This window comes from Rutidosis leptorrhynchoides, chromosome 2, assembly GCF_046630445.1.
Source record: "Rutidosis leptorrhynchoides isolate AG116_Rl617_1_P2 chromosome 2, CSIRO_AGI_Rlap_v1, whole genome shotgun sequence".
Classification (NCBI taxonomy): domain Eukaryota; kingdom Viridiplantae; phylum Streptophyta; class Magnoliopsida; order Asterales; family Asteraceae; genus Rutidosis; species Rutidosis leptorrhynchoides.
Window position 1 is genome coordinate 12000843 of NC_092334.1, and position 23952 is coordinate 12024794.

The following is a 23952-nucleotide window of genomic DNA, read 5'->3' on the forward strand; positions in this document are numbered from 1 at the left end:
ATAACTTAACATACTTTACTACTCCGTATTTCATATGTATATTCCTTCAACGCCGTTAATGATTGATCATGATATAATAAGGATTGAACCCTTTTCATAAAGCAGAAATTGCAACTGTTCTCGTACTAATATATAACGAGCTTATAAGACATTACAAACAGAAAAACCACATAAAGGCACTACAGATTTCAAAAGAAATGAACATGTTTCAGTTACCTTTTATTTAATTAAAACTGTAATGTAATTTAGAACATAGGAAACTGAATCATGGGACCACAACTTCCTCTTAGGGGGGCCTGACATCGAATTAAATGCGAAGCTGAAGAGTCCACACACAAGTATATTTGGTATAATTGATTGTTACCCAATGAATCGTAATTACATTCAATCCATGGAAAGTAACCAGTCACTTGATTAATCGCGCTCCTTATGCGTCTAACATCATACTTTTGCCCATTAATTGGTTGAATTCCTGCATCATCAGAGATATAATATTATACTTAGGTCCATGGTTAGTACATATATGTATCATGCGTTATAAGTTTACGCAACAATAGCATGCAAAATGGTTTCTAAAACTAATTCGATTTATAAGATATTAAATAGCAGCATTTTTAAGAGCTTGGAGGAGATTCCATTGGTTCTTGAAGTCAAGTGTCTTTTTGAAATAATCGTGTTGATTGAGTACGGTTTCCGAGCAAGTCCCATGTTTATCCCACTCATGCCTCCAAAATCCTTCCCCGGTGTTACTTGGGCACAATAGTGATGGCCATTGCGAGTTTGCGACTGCATTTGGCTAGTAAGGTCCACGATCTGAGATTTAATTGATCAAAAGTTACAACTATTAAACAAAAGAATAATTAATAAATATAAATATATAACTGAAATATTAAAAGGATTACCTTTGATTTATCAAAAGGGTTGTTGCTTGGACATAATGAAGGATATGAACCAGTATTATTAGTAGGCCAAAGCCATGAATAGTGAAATTGGATGCTGGCTTTCCAGTAGGCGGGAAGCAACAAGGGGTTTTTGTGTTACAATATGATCCCGGCCACTAAAAGATACAGGAGGATAAAATATAATAAATACGTTGAATATAAAATATAATATGATGTCATGTATGCATTGAATCTTTTATTATATATAGGAAGGTTGAAAAAAAAACGTGAGCCGATGTAGAGACGGTCATGAATTTAATACGTTCAGAAGGGGGTCGAGACAGACCAGGGCCGTCTCAACAATTCGAAGGCCCAAGGCGAAAATATAAATGGACCCTTGTACACGTTAAAATTTTAAATACGGAAAAAAATATAATATTAAAACTTACCAATACAAAAAAAGTTCTCAAGATATGCGTATCAAAGTATTTTATATACTCAAAATATTTGTCCTTTAACTATAACTAAACTATTATTTAAATAAAACTACGCTCCTAGCATTTTTAGAAGCAAAATCGTTTATCAGCTCTTTATAGTAATACTCTTCAATATATCATTCTCAATAAATATCAAAGCCAATCCATTAAGTCTTTCCTGTGACATGGTAGACCGCAAGTAGTTTTTCAGCAACTTTAGTTTTGAAAAACTTCTTTCTGCAAATGCTACTGTTATTGGAATAGTCAACAATACTCGATAAGCAATTATTATATTAGGAAAACAATCGATCTTTTTCACATTTTCCAAAACATCAGCCGGTCTCATAGTTTCACCGGGCAAGAACTTTTTAAGCAATTTTAACTCCTCATAGAGTTCATTTGCATCAATATCAAATTTTCCATTATACTTGAGAGCATCTTCAAGACGAATGCAACATCGCTTAAGATCGGCGTCATCAATGACTAATACTCATAAATTAACTTACAATTTTTTTAATTAAATTTATTGAACACATTAGTTTTATTTACTTAGCTATATATATATATATATATATATATATATATATATATATATATATATATATTAAAAATTTGGGGCCCTTCGAAAATTTTGGGCCCTAGGCGATCGCCTATCTTGTCTATGTCCAAAGACGCCACTGAGACAGAAGTTAACTGACATTGATTTATATAATATATATATATATATATATATATATATATATATATATATATATATATATATATATATATATATATATATATATATATATATAGATGGACCAATCCATGGATAAGCACTAAATGGGGTACAAACTGGATAAGTAAAATTTTAAATTTTTTTTTTATAAAAAAAACGATCCTTTAATATGCAAATAGAAGAAAACGAAAAAAATTTAAAAAGTTTTTTAACAAAATCGTTCGAAAATCGATGATGAATGGTAAACATCGATGATGAATGGTAAATATTGATGATGAATGGTAAAATTAACCATTCATCTGGTCAATTTATCATTCATTTTGTTCGCGATGAATGATAAAATTAATCAATGCTAAAAAAAGCAGACCATTCATCTGTTTATGATGAATGATAAAAAAACAGATGAATGGTTAATTTAACCATTCATCTGGTTTTTTTAGTATTGATTAATTTTATCATTCATCGTAAACAAGATGAATGATAAATTAACCCGATGAATGGTTAATTTTACCATTCATCATTGATTTTTGAAAGATTTTGAACTTTTTTTTTATGAAAAAAATTGATTAGAGGTGCATTTTTGTGATGACCCGGAAATTTCTGACCAAATTTAAACTTAATCTTTGTATGATTAACATTTCCGACACGATAAGCAAAGTCTGTAAAACTGAATCTCAAAATTTTTGAACTACTTTTATATATTTAAATACCCTTCGGTTGTTCTCAACGATTCGCGAACCGTTATATGTAAATAGATACATATATATTTACTATAACTTGAAAACGTAACAAAGTTTTAATTGCATGATACCATACATTAAACTTATTGGTTTATATATCTATTTGAATATATATGATTTCAAGTTATTTAGTAAACGATAGTAATATTCGTTTGTTAATTCGATTGATATTTAGATAAGTGAACTAAAACGTTTAAGATGAACAAGTAAAACACTAATTTGCTACAGTATTTTCAAATTGCTACAGTAAACAAAATGCTACATGTTTTTCGAAAATCACTATTTGCTACAGTGAAATTGACTTTGCTACAGTGAATTGCTACAGTAAAAATTGACTTTGCTACATTAAAACACTATTTCAAAATAAATAAATAAATATATATGTATATATATGTGTGTGTGTGTGTATGTATATACTACGAGATGATGATTTATAGAAGCAAATAACCAAAACACTTAATTGATTAAAGCTACACTTAGAGTGACATAGTTATCAATGATTAAGTTTATATTTTGACAAAGGTACGTGTCACAAAATGTAAAATGCAAGTTTTCTAAGTGTACGAAAATACATTCGAAAAACCGGAACCAGGACATAAGTCGAGTGATGATGTACGACTTATTGGAATAAAAATTACAAGTCAACTATGCACGTGAATTTAATATAATATATAATTAATTATATAAAATATATATATTATATTTATATTTATTTAATATGTCGACAAGAGTTAGGACAAAATCATATGTGGGCTGGAATCTGATGCCATGCGATCGCATGGCCACAGGCCTAGAAATCCATGCGATCGCATGGAGGCAAAAATCTGGCCAAGTCTATAAAAGGCTACGAGTTCTGCCCGAATTCTTACACCTTCATATTTATTTCTTTCTTTCTCTCTGATATATATATTTATATTATTATTTATATTATTATTATTATTATTATTATTAATATTATTAATAAGGTTAATATTATTATTAATCTTATTATTATTATTATTAGTATTATACATAAAATACTACGATGAGGTTATGTCCAAACGATTTCAAAAATGGTTTTCGAGCGGGATAAAGCTAAGGAAACTATGGGTTATAGCTATGGAGGTTATGGGTAATATTTGTGGGTAATATTCACAAGTCAAACCTAGTATTTATCATCTCCATTACGTCTACGTACTTTCCTACAATATTGAATCTCAATATTGATACGTTGAGATCTACGATTATTTGGTAATTCGAGTTTCGATCACATTTTGGTGAACGACTTTATATGCTGCTAAGGTGAGTTTCATTGCTCCCTTTTTAATTGCTTTTGCAATCTATAATTTTGGGCTGAGAATACATGCACTTTATTTTAAACGCAATGGATACAAGTACATACTAAATTCTACACCGAGTTTGAACCGAAAATCCCTTAGCTTTGGTAACTAGTAACTGCTAGTTATAAGAACTGGTGGGCGCGAGTAGTAGTATATGGATCCATACGGCTTGATATCCCCGTCCGAGCTAGAGCACTAGCCTTTTAACGGACGTATGCTATTTGAGAAGCATACACGTTGGTTTGCGTGTATTATTAAGATGATTATACAAAGGGTACAAATTATATATACGTTAAGTTTAGTTACCAGGGTGCTCAATTTCGTAGAATATTTTGATAAACGTTTCTGGATGAAACAACTAAAATCTTGTGATCCACCTTTATATACAGATTATGCGAAACACTAAAACTATGAACTCACCAACCTTTGTGTTGACACTTGTTAGCATGTTTATTCTCAGGTTCCCTAGAAGTCTTCCGCTATTTGCTTATATGTTAGACAAGCTATGTGCATGGAGTCTTACATGGCATATTTATCAAGGAAACGTTGCATTCACCAAATCATCACCATGTATCTTATTTTGACTGCATTGTCAATGGAAGTACTATTATAAACTATTATTTACAGTGATTGTCTATATGTAGAAATCATCAGATGTCGAAAACCTTTGATTTAAATATTCATTTATGGTGTGCCTTTTCAAAAGAATGCAATGTTTACAAAACGTATCATATAGAGGTCAAATACCTCGCAATAAAATCGATGAATGACGTGTTCGTCCATATGGATTTGGAGCGATCGTCACAATTTTAATGCAGATTTATGAATGTAAAAAAAATTCAAATTTTTTTTTTTATTTTGCTTATCCCGTTTGTACTCCTTTTAAGCTTATCCATGGATCGTGCCCCATATATATATATATATATATATATATATATATATATATATATATATATATATATATATATATATATATATATATATATATATATATATATATATATATATATATATATATATATATATATATATATATATATAATACAAAAGAGTAATACTAAACTACGCCAATTTTGATCGATTTAACCGATTTAAACCGACTTTTGACTTTTGATTGGCATTGATCTAGGGATGGCATCGGGTCGGGTTTGAGCAGAGTTTAGGTAATCCCAGACCCGAACCCGGACTCGAACCCGTCGAGTCCCCATTTAGTTACTAACTAGCAGGTAATCTGGTTTCTCCACGGGTATTTGGGTCCCCATTTACTTAAGAACTATTAGATAAATGAGTTATCCCATGGTTATTCGAGTCTATTTTTGGGTATACGGGCCGGGTAATTGGGTGTACGGGCCGGGTTATCGGGTATACGAGCTGGATAATCGGGTAAACGTGCCGAGTAATCGGGTATATGGTCCGAGTATATGGACTCGGGTTTTTCCCGGGTGTACGAGGCGGGTAATCGGGTTTATGTCTAAAACCATCCCCGGACCCAACCCCGCAAAAAAAAAACTAAAAACTAACCCCGTACCCGACCATAGACCCATTTATCAGGCCCGAACCCGTCCCAAAAATATTAGGTTTCGGGTTTCCCCATCGAGTATGGGTTTTTTTGCCATCCCTACATTGACCCGACCTTTCCCTCACTTGATCCGAATTTTGACCGTTTAGCGACTTATTAGACGACGGGACGGAGTTGAGACGGGCTTGTCACTAAAACATCGCAACCGACGCAACATGCGTCGTTTACAACACTGAATTAGGAAGCGGCTTTTAAAACTTCAATTATTAAAATTAAAATTGAAATTTATTAATGAATCAAAATTGAGTATTTAATATAATTATTTAAATAAGCACATTATTTAATATTAATTTAGTATTATTTAATATTTTTTGCAGATATATATTTATAATAAATCTACACGACATACATATCTATAGTTTCTATTAAAATCCTATAATGATGATGTCATTATTAGGCTATTTCTTTTGTTAAAAAAATATCAAAAACAAAAGAAAAAAATCTAAGAATGCTGAGTGATATCATTAATCTAAATAATTTTAAATTAAATTAAATCTTATTAATTAATTAATTATTATTATTAAATCTTTAAATCTTATTAATAATTATTTTAATTAATTATTTTGAATTGAGTACGAGAATGTATAAAAGCTAGGCGGAATGTTTCGTTTAAACAAACTCGTAGTTCTACGGGTCATTTCACTAGTCTATATATATATATATATATATATATATATATATATATATATATATATATATATATATATATATATATATATATAATTTGAATCGATGAAATGTCATACCATATAGCAAAATTTACAATATATTATTTTATAATTTATTTATGATTCTACATACATTATAAGATGTAAGATGCTCTAATATAAAATAAAATATATATACATAAAATTTACTATATACATTATCAATTTATAATTTATAATTTATAATTGACAATTTAATATTTATTACATATAAGAATTACTTGTCTATATGATAAACAAATGTCACGTTGCAAAATACAACGATAAGTCTCAGGCCTGGCCCGTAGGGGAGCAAGGTGGACATTTACTTAGGACCGATTATTTTTAGAGCCCCAATTATATAATATATATATACACTCAATCACTAAGGAAACTCAGGCCGAAAACAAAATATAAGAAAAAATTGACATCATTTGGGCTTCAACCAAGAATGGGAGCCTTGAATTTTAAATAATCTGTCATCTATCTCTATTTATAAAGCTGTTACTTGTTCACCTTTTTGTATGTCAACCAATGGGATGTGAGAATACCATAAATTACTTTTATACACACAATTCCCATTATCTCTCTTTACTTCCACATCGATGGGATCCTAAGACATAACATAACTCTTTTGTGTGCAGTAACAATATTATATTTTTAAATCATGATATAATCTTACACTTCACATGTAACATCTCATTTTCACAGAGAGTCAAAAAAACATGACCCTCTAAAATTATACTCCGTATTTGACTTTTACAAAATGTTTGTATGTTGTTGGTGCATAAATCCCGAGTTCTATTACGTTTATTGTTCTATTTGTTATGTACTTGATATTTCAGTCATATATGTACGTGGACACTTATACTTTGTGTTTATGATGCTTAGTATAATGTCGTGAATAGGTCAAGCAGTCGGTTGGCTGCTCAAGACCATCGACCGATGGTAGGGACCATCGGTCGAGGGACTGTCACCATCGGCCGAAGGTCCCCGACCACCGGCCGATGGTCACTGTATTTAGTATAAATACGGGTTTCGTGATTTTGTGTTAGGTTACACACCATAAACCCTTAGGCCGTCGTATTACTTGCTGCTAATCGTCCCAAAACCCTTACCAACCGAATACACAGTCTTAGGCATCGATTCTATCAATTATTCATTGGTTAATTCGATCCCGTTAGTCTAATACGTATTCGACTCATTCTAATTAGTGTTTCCGCCATTAATCTAGATACAACGTATGATCTAAGGTCCTAACTACATCTTCAAAGTGGTATCAGAGCGTTGTGTTACTGATCCATACGTTTTTGAGTCGAATTTTTGATTTTTGTGATTAGGGTTTGTGTCAAAACGGGTTTCAATTAAAAGGTTGGAACTTTTACGTTTAAATCCAGTGTTTTTGTGTTCAAAGGTGTTTTTGTGAAGTTTTCATCGGTTTTGTTTGAGTCCAGAACGTTAGAATCAATCAAAATTTGAGTTTTGGCCAAAAACCCTAGTTTTTTTCTGCCCAGATACGTAAGAACTACCCTCGGCCGATCGTTATTGACCATCGCCCGAGTGTCTTGACCTTCGACCGATAGTCACTCACACTCGACCGATCGTCTTAAGTTGAACCGGAGGACAGTTTGTGATAACCTTGAACCGTTTGTCTAGACCATCGACCGTTCGTCCTTAGACCATCGACCGATTGTCTCAGTCCTCCGACCGATCGTCTCAGTCCATCGGCCGATCCTCTTTTAATCCAGAATAATTTAATTAATCCATAATTAATCTCTTAATCGGTTAATAATGTCTGATACAAACGAGAAATTAACAAACGAATACAGTGCACTTGTTATTGCACCCGGAATCCAAAGACTATTATTAAGCGAAAGTGAATCAGGATCTAACAATAAAGTTCCGAGGCTTGAAAACTTAAAAGACTTTTTAGAATGGAAAGTTAGGTTTGTGATTTACCTTAATGGACAAGATTCTCGACTTTGGGAGTGTATTGAGACTCCTTTTGTTTGGCCATCAGGGGCTGACGGTGAACCTAAAGAAACTCATGATTTTGATCCCGCAGAACGCGAAGGGTATAATCTTGAGTGTCGGTGTTATGCTCAGTTAATGTAAGCCTTGTCTAAGGAAATCTTCGGTCAGTTTAAGAACCGTTATAAGACGTGCTATACTCTTTGGCAGGCTATTGTGTCCGCAACTGAGGGTACTGCTACTTATAAAGCAACTAAAGGTAAAGTGTTGAAGGATGAGTGGAAGGTGTTTGCAGCCCTTCCAACAGAAACTTTGAGCCAGACCTTAGAAAGGTACAGGTTATTGGTTGCCGAGATGACGGATTATGGGATTGAGGTAAAAGATGATAAGGCAATAAAAGTCTTGGCACTTGGTCTTCCTGAGAAGTGGGATTATGAAGTAGAGAAGATCCAAAACCTATATGTTGCTTCTGCACGTCCTTTGACATTGACTGCATTTACTTCAAAGTTAATGGAGAAGGATATTCAGGTTGAGGCCAAAAGGAAAAGGCTTGGTACTGTAGCAGCCAATGTCACATCTAGTGCTTCTTCTTCTGGTCATGCTCCATTGCAGACAGCGTACATCACAGCAAATGCAAATCAGATATCTGCACCAAAGTCACAATCTGGTTACTTTAATGCCAAAATACAGAACTCTACAATTAAGATGATTGAGGACGTTCCGACTCAGCAGACTCAGATTCCACCTCAGACTCAGAGTCCTATGTTTCAAACTGAAAATATCAGGAAAAGATCTATTGAGTCCATTCAGGAGGACATGGCTTTAGCTGCTATCGTTGTTAACTCTTACAACGATATGATTAGTGGACAGGTTCTTAACAATCATCTCGAGAATGAAGATTATGATCAGATCGATGAAGATGAGCTAGAGAGGATGGACATTCTGTACTGTATGGGTAGCATTGTTAGGCGTGCAAGGAAGTATTTAAAGAGAACTGGTCAACGATCTTTGAGTTTAAACAGGGATTCTAAGTTTGGTTTTGACATGGCGAAGGTTAGATGTTACAACTGTGATGAACTTGGTCACTTCAAGAAGACTTGTACTAGACCACCAAAGGCTGGTTATCATGATCCTTTTCTTAGTACAACCATCTCAGTGACTCCCCAACACGTCATTGTTGAGAAGGAATCATCTGGTTCTGCTCAACCTAAAGCCTTAACTGGTTCCACAATATATCCTGATGAAGTTTGTGACTGGTCTATTCCAGTTGATGCTCAGAAAGCTAATGTTGTATTTGTGGGAAAGAGTCCGGCTGAAATTGAGGAAGAAAGAGTAGTTCGAAGAAGAGCAGGTTGTAAGGGTAAAGATAATCCAAACTGCACATGCTATGTGTGCAAGTGTGATGCAAGGTTAAAGAGAGCTGAGGAGCTTATGAAATGGTGTTTCAGAAAGAGGGTTAAGGAACAGCTGTATGATAAGTTCCGGAAAGCCAAGGATTTGTCAGACATTGAGTTTACTACTGATCCATCCGATGAAGAAGAAGGTAAAAGTTGTCATGAGGGTACTTGGTTCAGAGAAGAGTTGGGTCATTTGCTCAACCGTGATTTTGTGAGTGGTGATAAGAAAGTTGTGACGGTTCAAAGTCAAGTTAGTTCAGATAATAGTGAGGGTAAGGAAGGTTATGAAGCTGATTATTCGGACAGCACAAGTTCGGAGTACGAATCAGAGTCAGATGCAGAATCACAGGATGGAAGGAATAACTATGCTTTTATGGCTAATACTTCCAGTAATGATAAGGTATGTACTGATTCAATTTCTAAATGTGCTTATTGTTTTGGTTATGAACAGGAAATTGAAAGACTTGAATGCGTTATTTCTAAGCTAAGTGAAATACCTGTTACTTGTGAGACCTGCCCTAAACTTAGGACTGACCTTAAGAACCTAAGCTTAGAAAATCAGACCAACAAGAAGAACTATGAAGATGCCCTTTTCTACCTTAACAAACAGAAAGAATATGTTGAGGTGATTAAGTCTCTAGAAAACCAAATAGGTCACATGAAATCAACCATTAGAGATGATGAAAAGGTGATCACAATGTATTTGGGGCAAATAGAGACTCTTAAGGCTGAAAAGGATTCTTTTAAGTTAAAATATGAGTCTGAGAAAGCTAGAATAGATAACTGGCAGAGGATGTCGTATGTGACTCAGACTTTTAATCATCCTAAACGGGAGGGTCTGGGATATTCTGAGGTTGCACCACCTCTTATGGGTGAGTATGTTAATAAGCCCGTAGAGAAGTTTAAGGAACCAGTGGTGGAACCACCATATGGTAAACCTAAGGAGACCCCAGTAGTTAGTGCTAGTAAGGTTGTTGATTCTAAGAACCCTACAGAGGTTGTTTATGAGACTGAGTCTGATACTGACATAGACACTGAGAAAGATAGCAAACCATTTGTGCCAGTGACTAAGCCAGTTACGATTCTTAAGAATCCAAAACACAGTGAGAATAGGAGTGAGAGTCTTAAGACGCCGACAAAGAGTGTAGAAAGGCCCAAACAGAGTAAGAAAAAGACCACTTTGTCTACTCCTATTAAGTTTGTTAAAGAAAATAATTCAGGAAAACAGCAGGTTAGTGTTCCTAAGGTAGAACAACCACCTAAAGGTGGGAGTTCTAATTCTGAGAAAGTGTCCAAGTATGTTCCGCCTAGTCGGCGTCAGACTGTTGAAAAACAGGTTTTGACACCCCCTACGATTAGACAACGTACTGAACAGCCTAGGAGACAGTTTTCACCGATTAGACGCAGGTTGTTTAACGTTAATGATTTTGATAATGTTAACTGTTTCAAATGTGGGAGGCTGGGACACAGGGCTGTGGATTGTGGACCCATTAGACAGACACCCCGCAGGAAGATTGATCTCAGCCCAAATCGTTCTTTTTATAGAAGATCATCTTCTCCTGTGCACAATTCAAATGTGAAAGTAATTGATTCAAAGGCTTTTCAAACTAACGATTATTATAGAAAACCATTGCCTAATAATACAGTTTGGAGACCAAAATCTGAGGTGAAGGGTGTTCAACGTCCTGCAGGTCCTTCGGGATCCAAGGGACAATGGGTGGAATTTCCAGTTGTTGGCATTGACGGGAAACCCACTGCCATTAGGGCATGGGTTGCCCTTTCTAACTAATCCTCTTACTTTAATGTGCAGGTTGCCTACAATCCACGCTGCAGTACATGGATTGTTGATAGTGGGGCGTCCAGGCACATGACAGGGAACTTGTCCTTACTTTCTAATGTGAAAACAGTGGATGGTGGACCGGTTTCTTTTGCTGGTAGTGAAGGAGGGTTTATTACTGCTCAAGGTGTAATCGCGAATGAAAATGTCAGCTTTGATAAGGTTAATTTTGTGGAGCAGATGTCAAACAATCTGCTTTCAGTCTCTCAGGTTGCTGACAAGAAGTATACAGTAGCATTTGATGATAAACAATGCTATATTTTGAAGAAAGAATTTGTTATTCCGGAAGACATGATTCTGATGACTGCTCCCAGATGCAAGGATCTCTATATCCTTGACATGCGTAAGGCTCATGTAAAGGAAGCTACTGGCCATCAGGCTTTCGTTTCTAAAGCTACTGAACAAGAGTCTATCATATGGCACAAGCGTATGGGTCATTTGAGTCTGAGGAAGATGAACAATCTAGTACACAATGGATTAGTTGATGGTGTTAATCTTAAAAGTTTTCATATTCCTGATGTGTGTCTTCCATGTAAACAGGGGAAACAAACGAAAAAGTCACATGCTACCAAAAAGCATCATTCTGTTAACATTCCTTTGGAGCTGTTGCATATGGATCTCTTTGGTCCAGTCAACTGTAAAAATCTCACAGGAGAATCCTATTGCTTGGTAGTTACTGATGAATATTCACGTTTTTCTTGGGTGGTGATGTTGAAGAATAAGTCGGATACTTTTGAGCATATTAAGGTGCTGATTCTAAAGCTCGAAAGTTTATATAAATTGAAAGTGAGAAAGATTCGTACTGATAATGGTACAGAGTTTAAGAACAATCAGATGCTGCAGTTTTGTAACGAAAAGGGGATACAACAGCAGTTCAGTCCTGCTTATACACCACAGTCAAATGGTGTTGCTGAGAGAAAGAACAGGACTTTGATTGAGACTGCAAGAACAATGTTAGCTGATTCATGTCTTCCGATTGCCTTCTGGGGTGAAGCTGTGAGTACAGCGTGTTATGTTATGAATAGAGTTCTCATGGTGAAGCGTCATGGTAAAACTTGTTACGAGCTGCTGCATAAGAGAAAATCTAATATTAAACATTTCGAACCCTTTGGCGCACCTTGTACTATTTTGGTACGTGATGCTGGAGGAAAATTTAATTCAAAGGTTGTTTCTGGTATCTTCTTGGGTTACGGGAATCCGAACAAGCGGGTGTACAACAATGAGACAAAACGTCTGGAAGAACAGTTTGAAGTTGATATTCAGCGCAATGCACCGCCTCGTGTCAGTAAAGGTTATGCATGGCAGTTTGAGTATGATAAGCTTTTTGATTCATTCAATCTTCCACCAGGTGCTACAGAGGAAGAACTTTTGACTCAGATATTGTTTGATTCTCGGAATTCTTCAGAAAATGTTATCACTAATCCTACGCAGGTTCAGAATCCGGTTTCTAGCGTGCAACCAAGTCCACAAAGTGTTCAAGGTAATCTTGAGTCTAATGAGGACGGGGTAGTTGATACAGATGAAGATAGTGAGTTAGATGATGATGTGGAACGTACAGTATTGACAGAGAGACATCTGAGTCCTCTATATAACCAACCATCTACTGTGACTGATCCAGAACAGATAGCAGATGCAGGAGGTGTACGGAGATCGAATCGTGTTATTCTGCCACCAAAGCGTCTGGCAGACTATTATGTGGATACAAGAGGACTGCCTAGTGTCAATCCTCCTCAAACTACTACATCTGGGGCATCCACGTCAGGAGTTATCTCTACATCTGAGGTTCCCGCGGTTACTGAAAATATGACTGCAGTTGAAGATGTTCAAAGTGAAAGTGCGAATTTGGTGACAGCTTTTTATTCATCATTGAACAAGACAGGGAGAGTGTTTGTTCATGCCCACTCGTGTTATGTGTGTCAAATCGAGCCGGAAGATGTATACGAAGCTTTAAAGTACGATGAGTGGGTAAGTGCTATGCAGGAAGAGCTGTTGCAATTTAAACATCTTAAGGTTTGGAGGTTAGTCAATCCACCGCATGGTTGTGTACCCTATGGTCTTCATTGGGTTTTGAAGAATAAGAAAGATGAGCAGGGTATAGTGATTCGTAATAAAGCTAGATTGGTGGTTAAGGGATATCAGCAAATCCCGGAAATTGACTATGATGAGGTTTTTGCTCCAGTTGCGAGACTGGAGGCTATCAGGATTTTCTTGTCCTTCGCGTCCTATATGGGTTTCAAAGTTTATCAAATGGATGTGAAGAGTGCGTTTTTGTATGGTGAGATAAACGAGAAAGTGTTTGTTGAACAACCGCCTGGTTTTGAGGATCCGCATTTCCCAGAAAAGGTGTATCGACTAGAAAAGGCGCTATATGGTCTACACCAAGCTCCTAGAGCTTGGTATGCAACGTTGTCCAACTACATGCTTGAAAATGGTTTTCGGAGAGGTGTCATTGATCAGACACTTTTCATCAAGAAGAAAGGACAACATCTTATGTTAGTGCAGGTCTATGTTGATGATATTATTTTTGGGTCTACAGATCAGAGTATGGTTGATGAGTTCGAGAAGGTTATGCAACGGAAGTTTAAGATGAGTTCCATGGGAACTATTAAGTTTTTCTTAGGTTTGCAGGTAGCTCAAACGGATAAAGGCATCTTCTTACATCAGACGAAGTATATTGCTGATATCCTTAAGCGCTTTCAGGTAGATACAGAGAGACCAGCTAAGACTCCGTTGTCGGTTAATCATGGGATTTCACCAGATAAGGAGGGTGCTCCAGTGGACCCTACTTTGTACAGGGCTATCATAGGTTCTCTAATGTACCTAACTGCTTCTAGACCAGATATAATGTTTGCGGTGTGCCTGTGTGCTCGTTATCAGGCAAACCCTAATGTTCATCATATGTTAGTGGTCAAGAAGATTCTTAGGTATCTAAAAGATACTCCCAGCTTAGGGTTATGGTATCCGTGTGAGGATGGTTTTGATCTCACAGCGTACAGTGATTCAGACTATGGAGGTTGCAAGAAAGATTTCAAGTCAACATCAGGAGGGTGTCAATTTCTTGGTAGCAAACTAGTAACCTGGCAGTGTAAGAAGCAGACAGTAGTGGCTCAGTCCACTTGTGAAGCAGAATATATTGCCGCGGCCAGCTGTACATCACAGGTTATCTGGATACAACAGCAACTACGTGACTATGGTTTGAAAATCTCTAACACCCCTATTTATGTTGATAATACTGCTGCCATAGCTGTCACTAAGAATCCCGTAAATCACTCTAAAACGAAACATATAGGGATTAAATACCATTTCATTAGAGATTGCTATGAGAAAAAGTTAATTGATGTAGTGCAAATTGACACTACAGCCCAAAGGGCTGATCTCTTCACAAAAGCTTTTGATAAACCATGTTTTGAATTTCTATTGAATGAGATAGGTGTTAAGTTGCTTCAAGATGTAGTTCCTAAAACTGAAATTCCTGAAACTGAGGTTCCTGACACAGAGGAATCTAAGCCTGAGACTGAGTTGTGAATGGTTAGAAACTGCTTGTAGAGTTTGAATAGTTTTGCATGATAGCTTCTAGATCATTTGCATTTTTCGTTTGCATGATAGATTAGTTTTTACTGAAATTTGCATGTTTGCTTATGTTTTTAGATAGTTTTATGCTTTTGTACAGAGAAAATCAAAAAGCCATAAAAATTGAAAAACCAGAAAAACAAATAAAAATTAGAAAAAATAGAAAATCCATAAAAAGTGAAAAATCAGAAAATGAGTTGCTTGTTATGTTTGTGGGGAAGTGATTGCAATACTGAACTGACATGTAAGTTGTGAAAAACAAGTAATACAGGATGATTGATAATATGTTGGTAAACTTTATTGATCTAATTCTAGATAGAGATGATCACACTAATAACGCGTAAATATCATGATGAGGAAATCCTGGAAAGGTTTACAGCGGTTGAGGGTAGTCACCTACTTATCACTGAATATGTACCGAGAAATGATTGAACAGAAACTCGACAGACGGTTGAGGTCTCCCCTACTACGATTTATACTCGGTAGCAAAAGGATAATTTTGTGAGTCCCCAAGTATGCATCATACTAGGATGCATACTTGTTTCTATTTACCTTTATTACTTGGACCGAAATCCAACAACATACATATCGGGTACCCAAAGGGAGGTGTTTTCTCTAAAAGGGTTGAGAAGTGCAGTTTTGTATCACAGACACAGGATGATTTTTAAAAGGCAACATCATCGGGTTCTAGATTTCCACATACGAAGATTGGTTTTCCGTGCAGTTATAACAAATGTCAAAGACAGTGGTGCGTCATCATTATGTTTAGTTGTAATCATTTATTTATTTATTTTGTTTATGTATTGTAAGGAGAAAATGCAACATCAGAAAATCCAAAAAAAAAAAAAAAAAAAAAAATTTGCAAGTTATGGATTGTTTATGTTTATTTATGTATTTATTTCAATTTGTAAATAACATGATGCACTACATAGCTGCAAGAGAATCATGCATCAAGAATTGAACAGAGTTTCAGAGATTTCTCGGTTATCAATGTTTGAGACAACATACATTCCAATCGGAGACTTATTTGAACGATTTCGTTATCTACATCCGAGGGGGAGAATTTATCAGATCATCGGATATAGAGAACTTAAATCATTTAGTTCACATCTCAATTAGTGAACTTTACATCTTTTGTCTGTGATATGGGATTGTGCCTATTGACCTGGATAGAGGGAATATCTTCTGGAAGGTATCTTAGCGTTCCATCACTCAAATATATATATCACTTCCATCCATCCAACACCATACATCATACTATTTCCGTTTAAGTATGGGGTTTATAGCGGCCGGTATGCGTCCTTAACAGAGTATGCAATAAATTTGAGATTAACAATGTTATCTGAAACGAAAGGTATAAGTTTAAGGTAGAAGCCAAAGGCTGACAGGGTTGCTAGAAACATCGTGAGATGGTTCTGTTCAATAGAATCGAAAGTACATTGATGTGATAAGAGGACAGCGTCAACAGGTTTGTGCTCAATTGTTCTACCCGAGAAATCGTGCGATCTCAAACGAGGACTGACTTTGTGATGTAAATCTGACATTGAAAAATGTTAAAGTAATTAATCTAACGTGATCATCGAAGTCTAGGGTGAAAGTTGATGAATGTTTATTGATATATTTGAAGGTTGTTCTGTATATGCTTTAATGAATAAGTTCGTGAATGAACTATGGAATAACATGTCAATATAGTTCAGTTCTGATCCCCGAATCAAAAAGATTCAATCAATTTTATATGCCAACTCACAAAAAGATATGTTATTCTTCTGAAAATGTGACTGATGATAAGCTGTATTATTTGTTCCTATGCTGATAACATCATGAATTTGTTAATGTTAATGCTTTATGAAACTGATGTTAAAGGTTTATTATCCACAGATCTAAAAGGTTAAATGTTACTGATTATATCTGTTATTATATTGCTGATCATGATACACTTGATCTTGTACAGTTATTTGCTTTGTGTATTTGCATGAGCATGCATTTCTGAATTAGTTTGCATTCATGTGTTAGTTGCATGTGCATTTATATTTCATCTTTTAAGTCCACAACTCAGTTCTGGGTAAGGTTTACTGTGAAAGGAACCTTAGGTTTCTTATTGTTTTGAATATAAGTTGTTTTGAGCTTAAAGGAACAAAGCGTGATGTTTTTTTTTTTTTATTGTGGAGATCAGTCCCAGGGGGAGTTAGTGTAAATGGGTAAAAGTCTGATATTGAAAAGTGTTAAGTTTTAAAAGTTTTCACATGTCAGACCACCGGCCGACAGTCTTTACATCCGGCCGATGGACTCAGACCCTCGCCCGAGTGTCAAGACCATCGGGCCGACGGACTTGACCATCGGCCGATGGTCACTGACAGGGTATAAAAGGACCCAGCGACGAACGGGTCAGTCACTCTGGCCAAAATTGTGTGATTTTACCCTAATTTTCTGAAGTTAAGGAGAAAGGTGTTGATCCAGTTTTTATTATTCATCTTTTCTTTGTGATCTTAGCGCCGTAAACAAGGTAACATAACTCTTAATCGTTTGTTTGTAATCGATGATTTAGTGTTCGAAGTATAAACTTTAAATCGGATCAGTTTTATTTGAGATCTGTTGAAATTGATGTTTGATGTATGATAAACGGCCCCTTTAGCATCTGTTATAACAGGAATTTGAACTAGAAACGTCAAATCGGACGATTTGATCAATTTCGGGTCACAGATCTGATGAACTACCTCCGGCCGAGGGTCTCTGACCATCGACCGATGGTGTCCATCGATCGGCCGGACATCTTGTCACTCGGCCGAAGGTCGTTATTTGACCAGTGTGTGTATGTGGTTAGACCATCTGCCGTAGGTCTAGACCAACGGACCGATGGTCTCCACCATCGACCGATGGTCATTCTGTTGGACCGATGGTAGATTATTTTGATTAATTTTAATTGAATGATTGGTCTCTGATAATTTCTGTGATGCCCATCTAATGCTTGTGCTTGTAGTTTGTATTAGAATGTCAGGTGGCTCATTTGTTGGTCAATGGATGTTCAACATCGACCGTAGGAGAATCCTAGCTAGATATCGACCAATCTTAGTAGAACAAAAGGTCATTGCGACTCGACAGACTTATAGTCCTTGGGAACAGATTGGGTGTCAGGCTTTCATAGATATTGGGGATTATTACTGTCCTGCTCTACTTAGAGAATTTTACGCCAATGTTGCTATAGAGGATGGTAAGAAGAAGTTTGTACACTCGGGTCTATTTAATCAACAGTATAGGTGGACTTTAGAGGAATTCTCAAACCTGTTAAACGTTCCTCATACTGGGGTTAAGATACTGTACCCTAGCAAAGATATCAGAAAGATTCCCAGTAGATTCAGATTGTCAGATGTTATTGTTAGGTTATGCAAGCCAGAGAAGGTAGTGTATACTGGTAGAGTTGAGGTTAGTGATGAAGATATCTTGCCACAATATGAGATACATTTGAGAATCATCAAAAGAAATGTGACTTTTAGGAGAGAAGGAGATCATTTGCTGTCTGGTACTGAAGTCTTGTTTCTATATTGCCTACTAGAGGGTATTCAAGTGAATGTGGGACACTTGCTCATTCATGTGATGAAAGATTTTCTTGAATCAGAAGAACCATTCCCATATGCAGCTTTACTGTATAACTTGTTTGAGAAACTTGGTGTGATTCAACATGAAGAAAAGTTAGTGCCAGAGGATCCCATAATGGGATGATTGATTCTGATGTTATGTTTATGTTTGATTATTTTCAGATTATTGTGTAATTTGATAATGCTAGCCTGTTAGCATTGATACGGTATCTTATGTCTGTAATGTTCTAACTTTGAACATGTGATTATGTAACCGTGATCGTATTAATGTGATATGTTCTGTGATGATAAATCAGTGATACTTAATTAATCATGAATTTAACGCTGATTAAGAATTGTGTTTGCAGTTTTTGTTAATCATGTCAGGTGCATAAATGGATCAAGAACAAGCTGTCCACAGTTCTGAGACTGAATCATCAGGAGGACCCACATCTGCTAGTCTTCCAGGGTTGAAGGCGAGCCCTAACTCTAATCTGATGGCGTGTCTAAATGACAAAGGTCCAAATGCTAGCAAGTACAAGACTGTGATTGAATTCTTGAAGCGTTCAAGGATATTTGCTGCGGTGTCAATGCCATGTACTGCTTACTATTCTCATCAGAGAGAATTTTGGGCTAACGCTAGTGTGGAAACTGTTGATAATAAGCCTGTGATAGTAAGTCGAGTATGTGATCAAGAGGTTAAGATATCTGAGTATACTATTCGGAACACGTTTTTGTTTGAGGATGATGAGAAAATGCCCAAGAGACTGTCGAAGACTAAGATTACTGGATGTGTGCTGAGATGTGAGTATGCTGGTGATATTACACGTGCTACGATCAAAAGAAGCGGATTCACTCCACCGTACAGATATCTGTCTTTAGTGATTGTTAAGTGTTTGAGTACGTTACAAGGCGGATTTGATGAGCTGAGTGAGATTTATCAGGGAATGTTTGCTGCCTTGATTCTGAAAGCTGATTTCAATTTTTCGGGTGTTATATTTGATCTGTTGATGGAGAATGTTACGAGCCAACAATACTTGATTTATCCGAGGTTCCTGCAGATAATGATTAATGCTCAAACTATGGATCTACCGAGATCAAAGAAGGACGTCATCGAGCTGAAACATATGACTGATCTTACGTTTAATCGTTTAAATCAAAAGAAGAGTGCTAGTGATGGAAAGATGGTGTGTCATCTTGCGAGGGAAGATTATCAATGTCCACCAGGCAAGAAGTGGAGGAATGAGAACAGTCTATCTGGTCATAAGCCTGATTTTGAGCTAGCAAACAGTGATGAAGAGGTTGATCAGCCGATGAATACTCAGGGTACAGGTGGTTCTGGTACTGGAGGTTTGGCTGATGAGCCCGTTGATGTTAATACTGGTACTGGTGAAGAAGCTCCTAGAGGTGAGAGGAGACGTCTGGTAGAAGATGAAGGTTTTCAGGTTTCTACAAAGATGAGACCGAGCAAGAGGTTTAAGTTGGTTTTGAAGAATCCAGGTGGTTCTGCTACAGGTGCTACACAAAGAACTGCACCTACTCAAGCACAAAGTCAACAACATCAACAAAGTCAGCCACGGCAACAAACTCAACCGCAACATCAATCACCGCCAATTGTTCAACAATTGTCTCAAGAGACTGTGTCTACTCCAACTCCGGAGGCACCACATACAGGAGCAGAAGGAGGAGTTAGTTCATCTGCGCTTCAGAATCTGAATGATTTGTATGTTCAAGCTATGGCTGATAATCTGAGAATGAAGAAGGATATGGATGCGAAAGTGGAGGAGTTGAGAGAAGAGAATCGTGTGAAAACTAAGGATGTTACTAGGTTGAGAACTCAGGTTGATTTGTTACAGAAGAAAGTTGGTGATCAATCATTGTTGTTAACTGCTGCAAAGAAAGAAGCTTCTGAAGCTAGAAAGGTGGCAGAGTCGGCTTTGGCTAAGATTACTGCTTGGGAAGAGAAGTTTGATCTGGTTGAATTGCCAGAGGGAGAAACTGATGTTCAAATGGTGGTGGCTCCTGGTACTTCAAAAGAAACAGCACTGTCAGTAATTCCTTTACAAATTGATTATAGTTTTAGTGAATTCTTGTCTAAACAGGATGAGCTCAAGCATTCTGTTATTTATGATGATTTAGAGGAGGGGGAGATCCCTCACAACTTCACCAGAGCTGAGCTGGACGAGCTGGTGCGTCTAGAGCAAGAAGAAGCTAAAGCTGCTGACGCACAGTCTGATGATCCTCCATCAGAGGATGATTCTTTTGGCCCTGAGATTTCTAAGGATATCGATGATGGGGAAGTTGATGGTTTAATGGAAGATGTTACTTTTGAAGAATATCCTACGTATATGAATGATAGGAATGAAGATCTTCCTGGTTTTGAGGAGTTGTTTAGAACAGATGACGAAGTTTTGAATCGAAGGTGTAAAGAGAAAGAGAGAACTGAGGTTTTGCCTGAAGGGTTCTTGCCAGTCAAGTATAATGACGAGGTTGATGCGAAGTTAGAAGCTGACTGGCGTGATATTTTGAGGATTCGAAAGTATTGTGAAAAACCGAAGCTTAAGCCAAAGTATTTGAAGATGATAAATTTGAGGAAAGGTGCGAAAGGAAGGATCTTGGCCTGGGCATACATTGAAGAATTCAACATGTTTGCAATTAAACGAGAGTTTGGAGTTGACTACATCAAACATGGTCATGAGTTCAAGTCACTGCCGTATTTTGAGCTTATGCAGATTGCCAGGTTAAAGATATTGTATTGTGGAATGAACGATCGCTCATCATTGTTGGTTAAGAAAGTTCGAATCGCGTACAATTCGAATAACTGGAAGGATTTTAGACCACAGTATCCGAGGATTAAGTACAGGGTTGATCCTATTAGTGGAGTATCTCGACAAATTTTGAAGTATAAGCCGGCAAAGACTATGAAGAAGGTTCCGTTAAGAAAATTGCCGCAGAATTGGAGTCAGAGATTTCGTTGGTGGTTTTATGATGATCGTTCTGAGGAAGCTGTGATTGTTTTAGATAAGCTGAAGGAAGATGATATCGATTGTATTCGTGTGTTGGATCCGATCTGGTTAAGGAACTGTACCGAAGCTGATATTTTTACTTTGTACTATAACCGTATGCTTTATCGTCGTGAAAACAGGGTACAGGCTGAACAGTATGTTAAAGTGGCTAAGCTGTGCTATTTGAACAACATGGTGATCGATCCGTATGATGACTGAAGACTTATGGAATAGAACTAGGTCTTAGGGGGAGTTTGTTGGTGCATAAATCCCGAGTTCTATTACGTTTATTGTTCTATTTGTTATGTACTTGATATTTCAGTCATATATGTACGTGGACACTTATACTTTGGGTTTATGATGCTTAGTATAATGTCGTGAATAGGTCAAGCAGTCGGTTGGCTGCTCAAGACCATCGACCGATGGTAGGGACCATCGGTCGAGGGACTGTCACCATCGGCCGAAGGTCCCCGACCACCGGCCGATGGTCACTGTATTTAGTATAAATACGGGTTTCGTGGTTTTGTGTTAGGTTACACACCATAAACCCTTAGGCCGTCGTATTACTTGCTGCTAATCGTCCCAAAACCCTTACCAACCGAATACACAGTCTTAGGCATCGATTCTATCAATTATTCATTGGTTAATTCGATCCCGTTAGTCTAATACGTATTCGACTCATTCTAATTAGTGTTTCCGCCATTAATCTAGATACAACGTATGATCTAAGGTCCTAACTACATCTTCATATGTAAGCTATCAATTGTATGCTGCTGTTGTGACTATAATGTTTATATCAACTTTCAACTAAATTACCTAAAACTCATGCACCATAGCAAGCCACACACACCTCGTTTTCAACTATTCATATTGTTTAGTACGGAGTATTATATATAGTTTTTTAAGCGTTATAAATTATAATTGTATTGTTCAATATTATTTATGGTTGTTTAAGCGTTATAATTAAGTTTATATTGTTTACATTATTGTAGTTCAAACTTTATAAAAAACGAATCGGTAAAATACAACTGATAAAATCGAATCGGTAAAATGTAATTGATAAAAATCGAATATGGTAAATACGAGTACGAAAAACATGTTGCATAATTGTATTAATGTATTATTCTCATTTCTAATAGTTTATTATTCGTTTGGGCCTTTTCTCCGCCTCGTAGGACACTCAAAATCTCGAGACCGACCCTGATACGTCTCATATCATGAACAACTCCATTTGTTACTGTATCGCTTAACATTAAGAGAAATAAGGTTCATTTTAGTGACAATCATAATCAGTAGATAACTAAAATGAAAATTCTCCGTGTACATAGAGGTTTTTCAAAGGATACAATTAATGTCGGGTATTATATATTAAGACTCTAGACAAGTAAAATTAAAATTATATCGATATTAACGAATAATAATTAAGAATTCGGACCGTATACACACGGGTTTAAAAGCTAGTATAAGGATATAAGGATGTTAGACCTGTTGAACGAGGTAGAAGAAGTCGAAACCTTGCGAAGCAGAGAGTACAATTAGAGAATGCAATGTCAAGAACTGGATCAAGAGCAACACATTATTGGATTGGAACTTCATGTTTGTAAGTGTTTGCTGGTGTTGTTGGGTTTAGTGTGTGTGTTTGTACAATCAGAGAATGTTTGTAAGTGTTCGCAGATGTTGTTATTTATATAGGAGATATATATTGTGTGTATGAAAAGGAATTCACTCGAAATGGAGAATTTTTTTTTTTTTTAATTTTTTTTTATAACGAAAACTTTTATAAATAAAGAAAAACATTTTCGAAAAGAAAACGTTTTCAATAACGGATACAAAAGAGAAAAGGCGATAAGGCTAAAACTGTGGTACGTTTTGAATAGAAACGTCACAAAAAATCAACTTGGCGAAATAAACTTGAAGTCAAGAAAGAAGGCAATCGACGCGTTCACTTCGGATTCTTATATGCTTAAATATCAAAATGAAGACTTGAATTACGAAGGGCTACTCAAAATTTGTTTATGGGATATCAAGAAGGTAATAAGGCCGGTTCACAGTGGCGATTCCAGGATGAAAACCTTATGGGGTCCCAAAAAAAAATTTCGAAGCTAATTATATTTGAAGTGTAATTTAGTGGTCATTTACCTTTAAAAAATCATAAATACTACGAATATATAGGGTCCCGTAGTTAAATTTAGTGGTGTCCT

General features: G+C 36.3%; 1 pseudogene; it reads right to left on the reverse strand.

Moving 5' to 3' along the window:
- Positions 1–245: 245 nt before the first annotated feature.
- LOC139890561 (extracellular ribonuclease LE-like) lies at positions 246–23347 on the reverse strand (annotated as a pseudogene).
- Positions 23348–23952: the final 605 nt, after the last annotated feature.